Consider the following 16426-nt stretch of genomic DNA (forward strand, 5'->3'; position numbering starts at 1 on the left):
TTTCCTTTTTTTTTTTTTCCAACAGTCTATTTCCTGAGCATAGACTCAGAGGAGTATAAGCAAAACTCACAGATCTTGTGGTTTGTTTCCAGGCCACCATAATAAAGTGAATTTTCAATAAAGTAAGTTAAATGAATTTTTGATTTCCTGGTGCATGTGAAAGTTATTTTATTTTATTTCATAATCTATTAAGGGTACAATAGCATCATGTCTAAAGGAACAATGTACAAACCCTAATTAAAAAATACCTTATTGTTAAAAAATGGTAACTAGCATCTGAGTTTTCAGTGAGTTGTAATCTTTTTGTTGATGGAAGGTTTTGCCTTGATGTTGATGACTGTTGACTGATCAGGGTGGTGGTTGCTGAAGGCTGGGGTGGCTGGGGCAATTTCTTAAAATAAGACAACAATGACATTTTCCACATCAATTGACTCTTCCTTTCACGAACAATTTCACTATAGCACGAGATGCTGCTTAATAGCATTTTACCCATAGTAGAACTTCTCTCAAAATTGGAGTCAATCCTCTCAAACTCTAACACTGTTTTATCAACTAAGTTTATGTAAATCCTTTGTTGTCATTTCAACAATCTTCACAGCATCCCTACCAGGAGTAGATTCCATCTCAAGAAATCATTTCCTTTGCTAATCTGTAAGAAGCAACTCCTAGGCCATTAGTTTGTTATGAGATTGCAGTAACTCAATCCCATCTTCAGGCTCTGCTTATAATTCTAGTTCTCTTACTATTTCTACCACATCTGCTATTACTTTCTCCACTGAAGTCTTAACCCCTCAAAGTCATGCATGAAGATTAGAATCAACTATTCCAAACTCTTGTTCATATTGATATTTTGAATCTCTTCCCATGAATTATAAATGTTCTTAATGACATCTAGAATGGTGAATCCCTTCCACAAGGTTTCCAATTGATTTTTCTCAAATCTATCAGAGGAATCCTATCGGTGGGAGCTATAGATTTTCAAAATGTATTTCTTTAATAAAGCTTGAGAGTTGAAATTATTCCTGATCCATGGGCTACAGAATGGATATTTGTGTTGACAGGCATGAGAATAGCATTAATCTCATTGTACATCTCCATCAGAGCTCTTGGGTGACCATTTGCATTATCAATGAGCAGTATTATTTTGAAAGTAATCTTTTTTTCTGAGTGGTAGGTCTTAATAGTAGACTTAAAACATTCAGTAAACTATGTTGTTAATAGATGTGCTGTCATCCAGACTTTGTTGTTCCATTTATAAAGCACAGGAAGAGTTGATTTGACATAATTCTTAAGGCCTCTTGGATTTTCAGAATGATAAATGAGCATTGGCTTCAATTTAAAGTCACCCCTTGTGCTAGCCCTTATTAAGAGAGACAGCCTGTCCTTTGAAGCTTTGAAGTCAGGCATGGACTTCTCTTCTCCAGTTATGATAGTCCTAATGGCATCTTCTACCAATGTAAGGTTGTTTCATTTTACACTGAAAATCTGTTTTTTAATGTAGCACCTGCATTAATGATCTTAGCTAGATCCTCTGGATAACTTACTACAGCTTGTGTATTGGCACTTGCTGCTTCACCTTGCACCTTTGTGTTATAAAGATGGCTTCTTTCCTTAAACCTCAGAACCAACCCTCTGCTTAGCTTCATACTTTCCCTCTGCAGCTTCCTCACCTTTCCCAGCCTTCATAGAATTGAAGAGTCAGGGCCTTGCTCTGGACTAGGCTTCAGCTTAAGGGAATGTTGTGGCTGCTCTGATCTTTCATCCAGACTACTAAAACTTTCTCCATATGAGCAGAAAGGCTGTTTCACTTTCTTATCATTCATATGCTCACTGGACTGGCACTTTTAATTTCCTTCAAGAACTTTTCCTTTGCATTAACAACTTGGCTAACTGTTTAGCACAAGAGACCTAGCTTTTGACCTACTTCAGCTTTCAACATGCCTTCCTCACTAAGCTTAATCATTTCCAGATTTTGACTTAAAATAAGAGATGTGTGACTCTTACTTTCCTTTGAGCACTTAGAAGCCATTGTAGGGTTATTAATTGGTCTAATTTCAATATTGTTGTTTCTCAAGGAATCAGGTCTAATTTCAAGATTGTTGTTTCTCTCCCCTAAAAAGAGGGAGAGAGACCGGGGAACAGCTCGTTGGTATAACACAGAACACCAAAACACACACAACATTTACTGATTAAGTTTGCCATCATATATGGTCACAGTTCATGATGCCCTAAAACAATCACAATAGTAACATCAAAGACCACTGACTGCAATTGTCAAATGATTATGTTGTATACCTGAAACGTTATATGTAATGTTTGACATAACATTAGATGTCAACTATACTTCAATAAAAAGATCACTGATTACAGATCACCATAACAAATATAACGAAAAAGTTAGTAATATTGCAAGAATTACCAAAATGTGACACAGAGACACAAAGCGAGCAAATGCTGTTGGGAAAATGGCACCAATAGACTGCTCAATGCAGTCTATTGAGCAGTGTTGTCATATACCTTCAATTTGTAAAAGAAAAAAAAAAAACAATCCCTACAAAGTGCAATCAAACGAGGTATGCCTAGATCTGTATGCTCTTAATGGCTATTGTATCAAACTAGAAAGGCTTGGCATCTCCATCTCCATCAGGTGTGTGCCTACCAATCAAACCAAAATACTCATGTTCAACAGTCAGAGTCTCCTCTACCCAGTGCTAAAGGCAGCTGACACATTCTTAATTTGGGGGGTTTTCCCTTTTATAATTTCACGCCAACCTCTCTCTTCCTTCTCTACATACTTGTGTTTATTCATTCCTTCCTCAGATGTTAATACCATTCATTAGTCATTTCCAAAATATATCCTATAAAATAATAAGAAACCTTGGGAAATTTTGGGTTAAGTGAAGTTAGACTGTTTACCCCTGTAGGAACTCTCAGAGTCTTTCTGTATTTTTTTAAGATTTTTATTTATTTATTTATTTATTCATGAAAGAGAGAGAGAGAGAGAGAGAGAGAGAGGCAGAGACACAGGCAGAGGGAGAAGCAGGCTCCATGCAGGAAGCCTGATGTGGGACTCGATCCCGGAACTCCAGGATCACACTCTGAGCCAAAGGCAGACAGACAGTCAACCGCTGAGCCACCCAGGCATCCCAGAGTCTTTATGTATTGATGTGAATCATGAACCTCCAAGCGAATCTGCTATATGGCATGTCTCAAACTTACTTGAGCACTTTTTATTTCTCAGAGCATCTCTTGGGACTAATAGAAGTGGAAAATGCTGGGCTCCAGTTCTCTTGCCTTCACATTTATTCAAGTCTTGATAACATTATAGGTTCTATTCCTACATTCAGCCTATGGAAATCCTGCCTTGTTACAGTGACTTCTGCAGAAAGACAGTCTTATCTGTTTCCTAGTGACTCCATTTGCTTAAATTTTCTAATTGTGATATGGTGTGATAAGGTCATCTAATATACCCATGTACCAGCTTTATGTTATATATAACTTTTTAATCTTATTTTTATTTTACATATAAAAATATATTTTTTACTAAAAAGGTAATAATCACTTTTGAAAAGTAAATGAGCAGAATGCCTGGGTGGCTCAATAGTTGAGCATCTACCCTTGGCTCAGCTTGTCATCCCAGGTTCCTAGGATCAAGTCCTGCATCAGGTTCCCCACAGGAGCCTACTTCTCTCTCTCTGCCTATGTCTCTGCCTCTCTCTGTGTGTCTCTCATGAATCCATAAATAAAATCTTTTTTTAAAAAAGGAAAGAAAAGTAAAGGAGCTGAAGAAAGGATTACCTATATCCCCACCACCCTAATTCAACCATGTACCAAAAAAAAAAAAAAAAAAAATCTAAGGACTTCTTTTGTATGCTCTCATAATTCTCCTGAATAAATCATTAAAACAAAACACCCTACTTCAATTATTCATTTAAAAAATAATTAAAATCAAAAGTACTTATTTATTACTGTTTTGATAATAAATTTATAACTGAACCAGAGTGAGTTCACTCCTTGGTGAGTCAGAAACTGTACCAGGCTGAGTTGTCACAGAAAGAAAATTTTTATTTGCAGCAAATGAGGAGATCACTGGGAATGGCTTCCAAAGCAGTGACCCCCCAAGAAAGAGTGAACAGGCTCCTTTTGTTTAGGGTTAGGATGAATATTTGGATGATAGGGAAGCCTCATCATCCTATGTAGAGGCAGGTATAAGGTTGCATATGCGCCTGAAGGATATATATATATATATATATATATATATATACACACACACACACACACACACACACACACATACACAGTGTACGCTATGCATGAGACTGAAGTTCCTCCTTGGGCAGAGATTTTAGTATTATAATGCAGTGAAGGTGGTTGTAAAACATTCCAGAGGCTATTCTGTGGCCCTTCCATATGGGCCTAAGTTGTGAGTCTGGTTTAGCACAAATGGTCTGGGTAGTTTGTGCCCACTGGAAGTCTTGTCAGGGCAGTCACCATCACCCAGAAGGGTGATTTTGGGTTTCATTTACCTGAATTAAGAGGAAAGTCTGGAAGAAGGGCTTAAGGAGAAATATAACACAAAGGTTAGTGAATACAAGGAGGTGGCAGGAAAGAGTAGGTCTTGGTGTCTAGCTGGTGACAATGTCTTGTTTTAAAGCCATCCGTTTGGAAATTCCAAGAGGTAGTCTAATTCTTTCCCATACATGCAGAAAGTATAGTGCCTAATCTACCCGAAATATGATTATCTGCTACTATATTCAAAGACATGAAAGAGAAAGACACAATTTATTGCCATCAGTTATTCTTCCTTGTGTCTGCCTATCTCCTCCCCCACAATGGTTACCTTCCTTCCTGAAGTATTTCGGGGAAAGGTGAATATGTCTCAAGTCTACATCGAAGTAAATCAGTGTGCCTTCTTTATTGTTCTTTGGCTCCTACTCACAGCTCCTAGGGTGAACTTGTGCCTCTGTTCATTTCAGTATTGGTCACTGCCTAGAATTCTGGGAGGTGATGTCTACTGATTTCACCAATGGGTGAAATATAGGAGAGGCTACAATTCCCTTATTATTATGCAATGGAATTTTACTGGATGTTTGTGGGTTTAAAAAAGAAAAAGGAGAAATTTTGATTCAGCATAAAACAGGAAACAATTTGAAATTTACAATTTTATTAGAAATTACTTTTTTTGTAAAAAATAACTTCCCTATCACTGGGAATTTCTCCGGCCAGATCTGCTGCTATGTTGCTAGAAGCTGCTTCTCCCTTTATCTCTTTCCCTAGATGCCAGCAACAACTCCAAATTTCTGTTGATTTCTATTGCTGAGCGGTTTATCCATCTAACTCAGTGGTTCTCAGCTGGGGTCAATTTTGCCTTCCCTCCCCCAAGGAACATTTGTCAATGTCTGCAGACATTTTTGATCCTCTGCACATATTTTTGCGTGGAGATTCTACTCGCTTCCAGTGGGTAGAGGCCAGGGGTGCTGCTAAACATCCTACAATGTACAGAACAGCTTCTCATAACAAAGAATTACCCAGTCTAAAATGTCAGTAGTGCAAATGTTAAGAAACCCTGATCTAACCTACCCACCCAACCAAACTAGAAAAATAATACAGTATATGTTAACTAAATTGTATTTAAATAAAAAAAAATTTTTTTAACTTTAAGAAAGTCTTTCTCCCTTTCTCTCTCCCCCTTCCCACTGCTCTCTCTCTCTCTCTCTCTCAATTTCTCTCTCTCTTTCAAGTAAATAAATAAACCTTTTTAAAGCATGTATGATTCCCCTGTAAGGAAAAGTCCCTTCAGGATGGAGATATTTTATCCCAGTTATAATTATATTTAAACTGCTTTTTTTTCTGTGTAAGTGTGAACATTCCTTTTGCTGAAGTCTTACTAATGGAGATACTGAGTTGAACATTTAGCCAGTGACAGAAGACCACAGACGGTGCCCATGACTGCAGCTCTGTAGCTGCAGAAGTTAGGAGTTTAGTCCTATGGTTAGGAAATGGCTTGCTTTTGTAGTTTATTTCACTTGGGTATTGTACACATCTCAACTTGATGCTTGCCTTCCTTTACTGGAACTTCCTAGTTACCTGTAGGACTCCCAAACTACCCCCACCACACCTCCCTCAATCTGTAAGGTTCTTAAAGTCGTCTCCTACCTGGTGCAGTGACTGGCTCTTAACATTTGGTTGCTAGGTAAATACATGAATATTTGCTCAATACTACTAGGTAGAAATGAAGTAACACTCCAGATTGAGGCTGAGGTATAAAGAAGAACTTGCATTGATTATGCAAATGTGGACAAGATACATCATTAAGGTTCCTGTCACACAAGCACAAAGTTTCACAATGCTAATTACTTTAGAGAGTAATTTTTTTTTTAATTTTTTTGCTTTTAGGTAGGATCCATGCCCAATGTGGGGCTCGAACTCAGGGTTCTGAGATCAAAAGTCACACGTTCTACCGAATGAGTCAGCCAGGTACCCCTAGAAAATAGTTTTTAAAAAGGCATTTCTTTATGGGGCACCTGGGTGGCTCAGTGGTTGAGTGTCTGCCTTTGGCTCAGGGCATGATCCTGGGGTCCTGGGATCGAGTCCCACATCGGGCTCCCTGCAGGACGTTTCCTTCTCCCTCTGCCTATGTCTCTGCCTCTCTCTCTGTGTCTCTCATGAATAAATAAATAAATAATTTTTAAAGATGAGATTTCCTCATAACTAGTTCCTCTAATCCCATTTACTCAGAGAAACAAAACAATAATTCCAAAAAAAGAGTGTGTATACATACAAATCAATTTTAACTGGATTTAAGACCTGTAAGAATCTCAAACTTTAGTGTCTATTAGAACTGCCTAAGGAGCCACCAAAATACAGAATTCTGGCCCCAAACCCAGAGATTTTTTAACACTATGATATGAGGCCCAGAAAACTGGCAATTTTAAAGAAACACACTGTGTGATGCTAAGGCAGTTTATTTGGAGTCTCATGTGGAGAAACGCTCTTTGTTAAATAGCTCAAAAACTAGGGTATGCTCTGAGACCATTGGAGGGTTTTCTGAAAATAACAACAACCATAATCATAATGAACACTACAACTTCAGACTCGTTTAATCTCATTCGCTAGTAGAAAATGATTTTTAGGAGGAGTGTGGCTAGAATTCCTTTAATCTTGCCCACCCATGGTCTGAATTGGTCACACTCTGGACTGGAAAGGGGATAAGTGCACCCATAGGTTAATTTAGGTGGTCCAACTGAGGGCAAAGGGGGTAGCTACAGAGAAGCAGAGTTAATTAAACTAGGATGAGGAGGCCAAGGGGGGCTTCCTAGAAGAGAATTCATTTCAAAACACAGTGTTTTAGTTGGGCTTAATAAGATGTTTTATTCATATTACACTTATGTACCAAAGTCATCAATAGGTTTAATGAAGTGAAGTGAAGTGGAGGTGAAGTGAAGTGAGGTGAAGAAGCAGAGAAAGGAGAGAAGTGTTTGTCCAAGAATGAGGCTGGGGCTGGTAGAAAAAGAAGGTGAGACAGGATGAAAGACAGTCTGCCTGGAGCAAGAGAGCAGGACTGTCCAGGTAGTGGCTCCTACCCCACTGAGTAAAAACAGCACAGGAGAGGGTGAGACACCACCCAGGTCCAACTCACTAACAATTTATCTGCTGGTCTCCCAAGAGACCTGGGTCCTGTCCTTTACAGGCTCCCCAACATTGGAGGAGGTGCCAAGGACCATCCTTAACCTACTGCTCATTATTTACTCTTTCACTTCTTATGGCAGGTGCTTCACCTGGAACAAGCTCTAAAGAATAGCGGCTGTTCTGCTCACTGCTATCTCCTCATTTTTTTAATTGCCCAAGGACCTAGTTCTTGTTTGGAATAAAAGAACATATAAACAAACACCAAATCCAACATCTCAGGATATCACAGGCAGGAAGAAAAATGTTGTTCCAAGCTACAGGCAGTAAGTTGTAAGAGGGGCAGCTGGAAAAATAGTAAAAAGACTGAAGTCCTCTGGTAAGCTTAATTTTTCTTATTTCTGGTAAGCATGCTTATGAAGATAAATACGGAAGTTTCTGGTAACTATAGGTAAATAGTATGAATGCACATACAAATTCAAAGGGACAAAAGTTATGATACATGTTAAGGGAAAAGGAAAATAGCAAAGGCTTCACTAGAATGTCTCATGTCTTTGAATTTGGAAAAGCTAAACATCAAAATAATATTTGAAAGGTGAACTTCATAAAACAAAAGTCAGAAAACAGTGACTCATTCAAATACTTCATCTTTAGAGATTATTTATAATTGAGTATACTGACATTACATCTCCTAGAATGGGTTTATAAGCCATCTTTGAGAAAGTGTGTGGGAAGGCTTTTTAAATGAAGTGAGAATTTATTTGGTCAAAAGTTTTTGAGTAGCCCCCTTCCTTCAGCACAAGAGATCTATTCATTTCTTTCTCTTTTTAAAAAAATTGTTATTTAAATTCAATTTAGTTAACATTTATTGTATTATTAGTTTCAGAGGTAGAATTTATTGAATCATTAGTTCCATACACCACCCAGTGCTCATTACATCAAGTATCCTCCTTAATGCTCATCACCCAGTTATCCCATCCTCCCACCCCTTTTCCCCCCACCCACCTCCTCTACATCAACCCTCAGTTTGTTTCCTAGAGTTAAGAGTCTTTTATGGTTTGTCTCTTTCTGTTTCATCTTAAGAAATCGATTAACTTCAATTTTTTTTTTTTCATGTATCTCTGTATTTCTTTGTTCTGGTTAGGAGTCAGAGAAAGATAGAGAGGAAGGTATGGTCCCACCGCAAACAGAGGATGATGGGTGTTTCAAAATGTGCAAAATTCATGCTTTGTCCAACAGTATTTCTTAATTATTTAGAATCCATTTCATTGCATTTTGCTGACAACTCAACACAGCAAAACTGGTATATTATGCAGGCTTGTTCTTAATCTTATTAAAATAATACAAAGACAAAAATTATGCTTATTTTTAAAAGAAGAGAAAATATCCAGAGAAAGTATACTTAAATATATTAAATATGTAATGAAAAATCCTTTGCTGAAACTGAACATCAAAATGTAGCAGGTGATATTAAGGCATGAGCACATAAAATTTAGTATTTTTTTTAAAGGGTAAAAAGAACAATATTCTAAAACTTATTCTTTCCAGTAAAATCAAGGGTGTTGCATGAAGATTCCTTTGTAGACTTGTTACTATTTTATCATACAAATTAGCCAAAAACTAAAAATTATCCTAGACTTTGCTTCTGGAACCCTTTAAATTTTCATTTCTTTTTGGGGAAAATTTGACCCTGGCTCAACTGGTAATGTCTCAAACCTGAGTCCAATAGCTTGCTACACCTGGGTAGCTCCTACTGAGATCCACAAGCATGATCTTGTGTGAATCCTCAGGAGCTTCATCAATAAAATATTTGATGGAAGGCTTAAAAAGTTCTTGTGTCATTTAAGAGCATGGGAGAAACAAGACCCTCTAGACCACTTAGTCCGTTAACTGAAGACTACAACTCATCACAGATGCCCTAAGCAGTCAGAAGTTCTGGTTAGAGGATTAAATCTGGGCTTCTTAGTTCATAGCATATGAACACATAGTCTCTCTCTCCCTCTCTCTCTCTCTCTCTCATATGTGTGTGTGTGTGTGTGTGTGTGTGTGTGTGTGTGTGTGTGTGAGAATTCTGGCTAGAGGATTAGATCTGGGCTTCTTAGTTCATAGCACATGAACATATACAGAATCTCCCCCTCTCTCTCATATGTGTGTGTGTTTGTGTGTGTATGCGTGTGTCTGTGTGTGCATGATATAGATATTTGGATTGCCTCACAGGTTTTATTCTTAATATATGTGAGCCTCAAAAAGTAATATAGAAATGAAAATAATGGATTATTAAGCCAAAAATAATCTCAGTATAGATCTACCCTTAAAGTTATTGATGTTGGCTTTTCCATCACATTGCACCATCTTGAGGGCTTCTTAGCTACATCTTCCCACCCCCTGCCAGCAAGTGAGCATGAGAGAGCAAGGGTGAGAGAAAGAACACTACTTCAACAAGGATTTTTACATTTCTGGACTCAGGAGGCATTTTGGAAAACTGGATTTAGATATCAAAAAAGTGCAACTTTAAGAAATTTCTCACTGGCTTTAGAAGGATAGGATCAAAATATTTTCAATTTTGGTTTTCTGGCAATTTCTGAATGTATTTTACATGACATACTATGCATATAGTGATTCCAGCCTTCTCTATATTCTCCACATCTCCACGGATGACTGACAACCCCCTCTCCAACTCTCAGGAGATGACCTTAATGTTTTCATGAGTAGGTAATAAAATTGCTCTACACATGCCGTCCATCTGCCTAACTCTACTCCTACAAAATTTTTTTTTTGCATCAGGTTATTAAGTAGCCAAAAAAGTGTAAGACATTGTTGAATATATCTTAATAATTGACTCATTCTCTGAATATTTTGGATATCTCTTTGCAATTGGCTAGGTTATACCTTTTATTTTACTGATTGACTATATCTTTATTTAGTTTTAATTCCAATTCAGTTGTTATATATCTATCTCTTATAGCCACAGTGGTTTGAAAATTGAGGAAGAATTTATTTGACAAAAATTCTGATTCCACATTATGTCTTTTCCTAATGAGTTTTTTTAAAACTTGTTTTGCGAAATTGAAATTAATCCTAAAACAATAAAAATTTAGTTGTTTTCTTGTTATTGAAATTTGAGACCTCCTTGTTATATTCTGTATATAAGTCCTTATCAGATATTTTCTTCCAGTCTATAGTTTGTCTTTTTATTTTCTTAACAGTATTTTTTGAGAAGCAGAAGCTTTTAATTTTGACAAAGTTCAATTAGGCCGTTTTATTTGGTATGATAAATTACATGGGAAGCATTGTCCAAAAATATGATGATACACATTCTTATGTTGTACTTTTGGGTACATACTACAACTGTTATAGAAAATATAGGAAAGTACTGAAGTTTTAATATGTTCTGGTATAGGGTCATCATTTGACATTCTAATTATGAAATGTTGTAGGTCACAGAAATAACCGTATTTCTTTGTCAACCTCATTATAGTGAACTCTCATCAGATATTGATCCATGGCCATTTTTTAGTCTTTTGTCATATATATTTATTGTTCTGATGCTCTTGCAAAATGTATTTCCTCTTCAAGGAGATTCATGGAAATGACTTTTGAAAAATACACGGTTTTCTATCTTTAAAGTCATAAAACTAAACTGGGTAAGAATTTCTGGAATTAATGGAAATGCATTCAAACACAGGGCTGAATGAATGGAGGGAGATGGTTATAGTTTTTGTGACTTTTATTTGAAAGTTTGCTGGTTCTCTTCTGTTCATGTTGGCTCCTCCAGGTGTAAAGACTTTCTCTCAAGAGATCTCTAACATGATAAAATATTCCTTTGTAAGAAGATTGAAACATAAACTTTTCTCTCAACCTGAACCCTCCAGAGTTCAGAAACTCTTAGTGAGTATTGTTTCTTTCATGGCAATTTCAGTTGTTTCCCAAAGTTCGATAAGAATATCTTCTTTCTGTAATAGGACACCATTGGAAACGTTGGTTACTTTACAGAGTCTCTGACGGGAATGTCATATTGGAGGGAGACACTCATAGACTCAGATATGACCAGACAGTATTAAGGAGCTAAGGTTGACTTTATGGAGCCAATAAAGCCCCCTTAGAAATGTTGGCCAGATTCCTTGATTTCAGAGCTCCAGTAGCCTTACCAGATGACTAAAGAATGTCCCTTCTGGCAGGTTCACGAAACCTCAGGATATCTGAGGGAGGTGGAGAAGAGGAATTCACCCAAATCTACAGTATTGCAGGCAAGCCTGATGGCAACTATTTGACTTGGATTCTGGCCTGGAGAGGCTTTTAAAAGTTCAATTTAGAGGTTCCTTATGAAAAAGTTCCAGTGAAGCAAGTTTGAAAGGATCTATAAGGCCAATCGCTGTTCTTGCTAAGCTTATGTAAATAATTGGGTCAACTTTGTTGAAATTGCACTTGTTTTTCCAATGAATTAGTCTCAGTATGTATACAATGGAATATTCCTCAGCCATTAGAAACGACAAATACCCACCATTTGCTTCAACGTGGATGGAACTGGAGAGTATTATGCTGAGTGAAATAAATCAATCAGAGAAGGACAAACATTATATGTTCTCATTCATTTGGGGAATATAAATAATAGTGAAAGGGAATATAAGGGAAGGGAGAAGAAATGTGTGGGAAATATCAGAAAGGGAAACAGAACATAAAGACTCCTAACTCTGGGAAACAAACTAGGGGTGGTGGAAGGGGAGGAGGGCGTGGGGTGGAGGTGAATGGGTGACAGGCACTGAGGGGGCACTTGACAGGATGAGCACTGGGTGTTATTCTGCATGTTGGTAAATTGAACACCAATAAAAAATAAATTTATTATAAAATAAATAAATAAATAAATAATCCTCATTTCTAAATATATCACGTTTTTAAAATAACTCATGCATATACCATATCATATCATTTATTTATGGCTCATGCCTATGAACCACTTTATCCTATCTATGAAATCTTTGCCTAATTCAAGGTCACAAAGGTTTTTTCCTCAAAACTGTAAAACTTCTAGAGAAAAATATAGGAAAAAATACTCTTTATGGGTCTACTGGGATGATCATATGATTTTTCTTCTTTGTTTAATATGATGAATTACATTAATTAATTTTCAAATGATAAACCAACCTTGTTACTCTGGGATAAATCCAACTAGATCATGATGTATTATCCTTCTTATGTATTTTTGGATTTGATCTACAATTTTTTTGTTTAGAATTTTGGCATTTGTTTTCATGAAAAATCTATCATTTTATTTTCTTGTCTTCTTTGGTTTGGGAGTCAAGGTACTGCTTCATAGAATGAGTTGGGAAGTTGTCTTTCCTATTTAACTTTCCTATTTAATTTTCTTTTTTACAAGAAAAGCTTGTATTTAATTGCTATTATTTCTTCTTGAATGTTTGGTAGAATTCACCAGCAAAGCCATCTAAGATGTTTTTTGTCTGTGTGGAAGATATTAACTCCAATTTCAATTTATTTAATAGATATAGGGCTCTTCGTGTTATGTGTTTTTTCTGAGATGAACTTAGTGGTTTGTGTTTTTCAAGGAATTTGTCAATTACCTGTAAGTTGTCAAAATTCTTGGCATGAGTGTTCATAATATTTCTTATTATCCTTTTAATATCTATATATCTGTAGTGATGTCACCTTTCTCATTACTGATATTGTTAATTCGTGTTTTCTTTTTTCCTGATCAGTGTGCCAAAGGTTTATAAATATTATTAATTTTCTCAAAAAAGTATCTTTTGGTTTTGTTGATTTTCCCTTTTGTCTAATTTTCTATTGTATTGATTTCTTTTCTGATTTTTGTTATTCCTTTTCTTTCATTTACTTAGGGTTTTACTTTCTCTACTTAAAAATCATATCTTGGGGATCCCTGGGTGGCTCAGAGGTTAAGCGCCTGCCTTCGGCCCAGGATGTGATCCTGGAGTCCCGGGATCGAGTCCCACATCCGGCTCCCTGCATGGAGCCTGCCTCTCTCTCTGTCTGTGTCTCTGCCTCTCTCTCTCTCTCTCTCTCTCGCTCTGTTTCTCATGAATAAATAAAATCTTTAAAAATAAATAAAATAAATAAAAATCGTATCTTTAGGTGGACTTCAAGGTCATTCATTCAAGACCTTTCTTCTTTTCTAATATAGACATTTACTGCTATAAATATCCCCCTACCTATTGACTTAGTGGCATTCTACAAATTTTGATGTGTCATGTTTTCATCTGTATTTAGTTCAAGATACAATTAATTTCCTTTTGGTTTCTCTACGGCCATAGGTTATGTATAAATGTGTTTTTTAGTTTCCAAATATTTGGGGATTTTCCAGATATCTTTATGTTATTAACTTCTAATTGATTTCCATTGAGGTTGCAGAAATACTTTGTATAACTAGAATCATTTTAAATGCATGGAGGTTTATTGATGCTCAGAATATGGTCTTTCTTGGTAAATGTTATACACACTCTTGAAAAGGATGTATATTCTGGATTTTTGGGTAAAGTGTTCTATAAATGAATCAGGTCAAGTTGTTTGATAGTGCTGTTCAGGTCCTCTATATCCTTACCAATTTCTTTTTACTGTTTTATTAACTATTGAGAGAGAAGTATTGAATCTCTGGCTACATATGTCTATTCTTCCTTGCAATTCTATCAGTTTTTGTTTCACATATTTTTAAGATCTAGAATTATGTGCATAAACATTTAGGATTGTCATGTTGTCTTTTTTTTAAAGATTTTATTTCTTTATTCATGATAGATGCACAGAGAGAGGCAGAGACATAGGGAGAGGGAGAAGCAGGTGCCTCACAGGGAGCCCAATGTGGGATTCCATTCCTGGTCCCTGAGATCACGATCTGAGCTGAAGGCAGATGCTCAACCTCTGAGCCACCCAGGCATCCCCATTATGTTGTCTTTGTGAACTGACCCCTTTAACATTATTAAAGGCTCTTCTTTATTCCTGGTAATAGTCTTTGATCGGAAATGGATTTTGACAGTAATATCACCACTGAAGCTTTCTTGTGATTAGTGTTAGCATGGTATAGTTTTTACATTGTTTTATTTTTAATCTGTTTGTGTCTTTACATTTAAAGTGGGTTTATCAGAAGCAGCAGGGAGTTAGTATTACTTTTTAATTTAATCTACAATCTCTGCCAGGGTATTAGACCATTTATATTTAGTGTGATCATTGATATGATTAGGTTCGAATCTATCATCTTACTATCTTACTTACTTTTTCCTATGTGGCCATCTGGTCCTTGTTCTCTTTCATATTTTTCCACCTTCTTTTGGATTGAGCATTATTTTTACTGTTTATTTTATTTTTAAGTAGGCTATATATTTTAAAGAAGCAAAGATTCAGGTCAAAATTAAGTGGAAGGTACAGAAATTTCTTATATATCCCTGCTCCCACACATGCATAACCGTCCTAACTATCAATATCCCGCATTAGGGTGATAAACATTTGTTACAGTTGATGAACCTGCATTGACACATTATTATCACCCAAGATCAATAGTTTACATTAGGCTTTACTCTTGTAAATTCTATGGGTTTCTAAGTGTATAATTACAGGTATCCACCATTATAATATCATACAGAATAATTTCACTCTCCTAAAGAACCTTTGTGCTCCACCTATTCATTCCTTTTCCCCTCTCTAACCCTGTAGCCACAAGTGATTCTTTTCTACCTCCAGGGTTTTGCTTTTTCCAGAATGTCATCATAGTATGTAGCCTTTTCAAATTGGCTTCTTTCACTTAGTAATATGCATTTAAGTTTCCTCATATCTTTTCATGGCTTGATAGCTCATTTTAAAAACACTAAATAATATTCCATTGGTTAGATAAACCACAGCTTATTTGCCCATTCACCTACTGAAAACATCTTGATTTCTTCCAAGTGTTGGTAATTATGAATAAAGCTACTATAAACACCTGTGTGTAGGTTTTTTGTGGACATAATTTTCGACTTCTTTGGGTAAATACCTAGGAGTGAAATTGCTGGAACATATGGTAAAAATATGTCTAGCTTTGTAAAACCCTGCCAAGCTGTCTTCCAAAGTGACTATGCCACTTTGCATTCCTACTAGCAGTAAATGAGATTTCCTGACAGTTCACATCTTCATCAGCATTTGGTGTAGTCAGGGTTTTGCTTTGGCCATTCAATAGGCATGTAGTGGTATCTCATTATTCTAATTTACAATTCTCTAAGACATATGATGTTGGACATCTTTCTATAACCTTGTTTGTCATCTGTATATCTTCTTTGATGAGGTGTCTGTTCAGGTCTTTAGTCCATTTTTAAATCATGCTGTTCATTTTCTTATTGTTGAGTTTTTAAAAGTTCTTTGTATATTCTGCATAACTGTCTTTAATCAGATATATCTTTTGAAAATATTTTCTCCCAGTCTTCAATTTGTTTTCTTATTCTCTTGAAGTATTTTTTATTATTATAATGTATATCCTGTGTGGAATTATTAGCTATACCTTTTTGTTTTGTGGTCTCAAAGGTTTGTAAGTTATACCTTTCACAGCTTACCTTTAAGTACATTGTACCACTTTACTTATTGTCTAAGAACCTTACAATAATATACTTCTATTTCTTCCCTCTTGATATTTGTGCCATTGTTGTCATAGATTTTATTTTTGCAAATGTTATAAACTTCACACAACATAGTTAATATTTTTGTTTAAACAGTTGTCTTTTAAGGGGCACCTGAGTTGCTCAGAGGTTGAGTATCTGCCTTCATCTCAGGTTGTGATCCTGGGGTCCTGGGATTGAGTCCCACATCAGGCTCC

This window comes from Canis lupus, chromosome 4 (genome assembly GCF_003254725.2).
Source record: "Canis lupus dingo isolate Sandy chromosome 4, ASM325472v2, whole genome shotgun sequence".
NCBI classification, from domain to species: domain Eukaryota; kingdom Metazoa; phylum Chordata; class Mammalia; order Carnivora; family Canidae; genus Canis; species Canis lupus.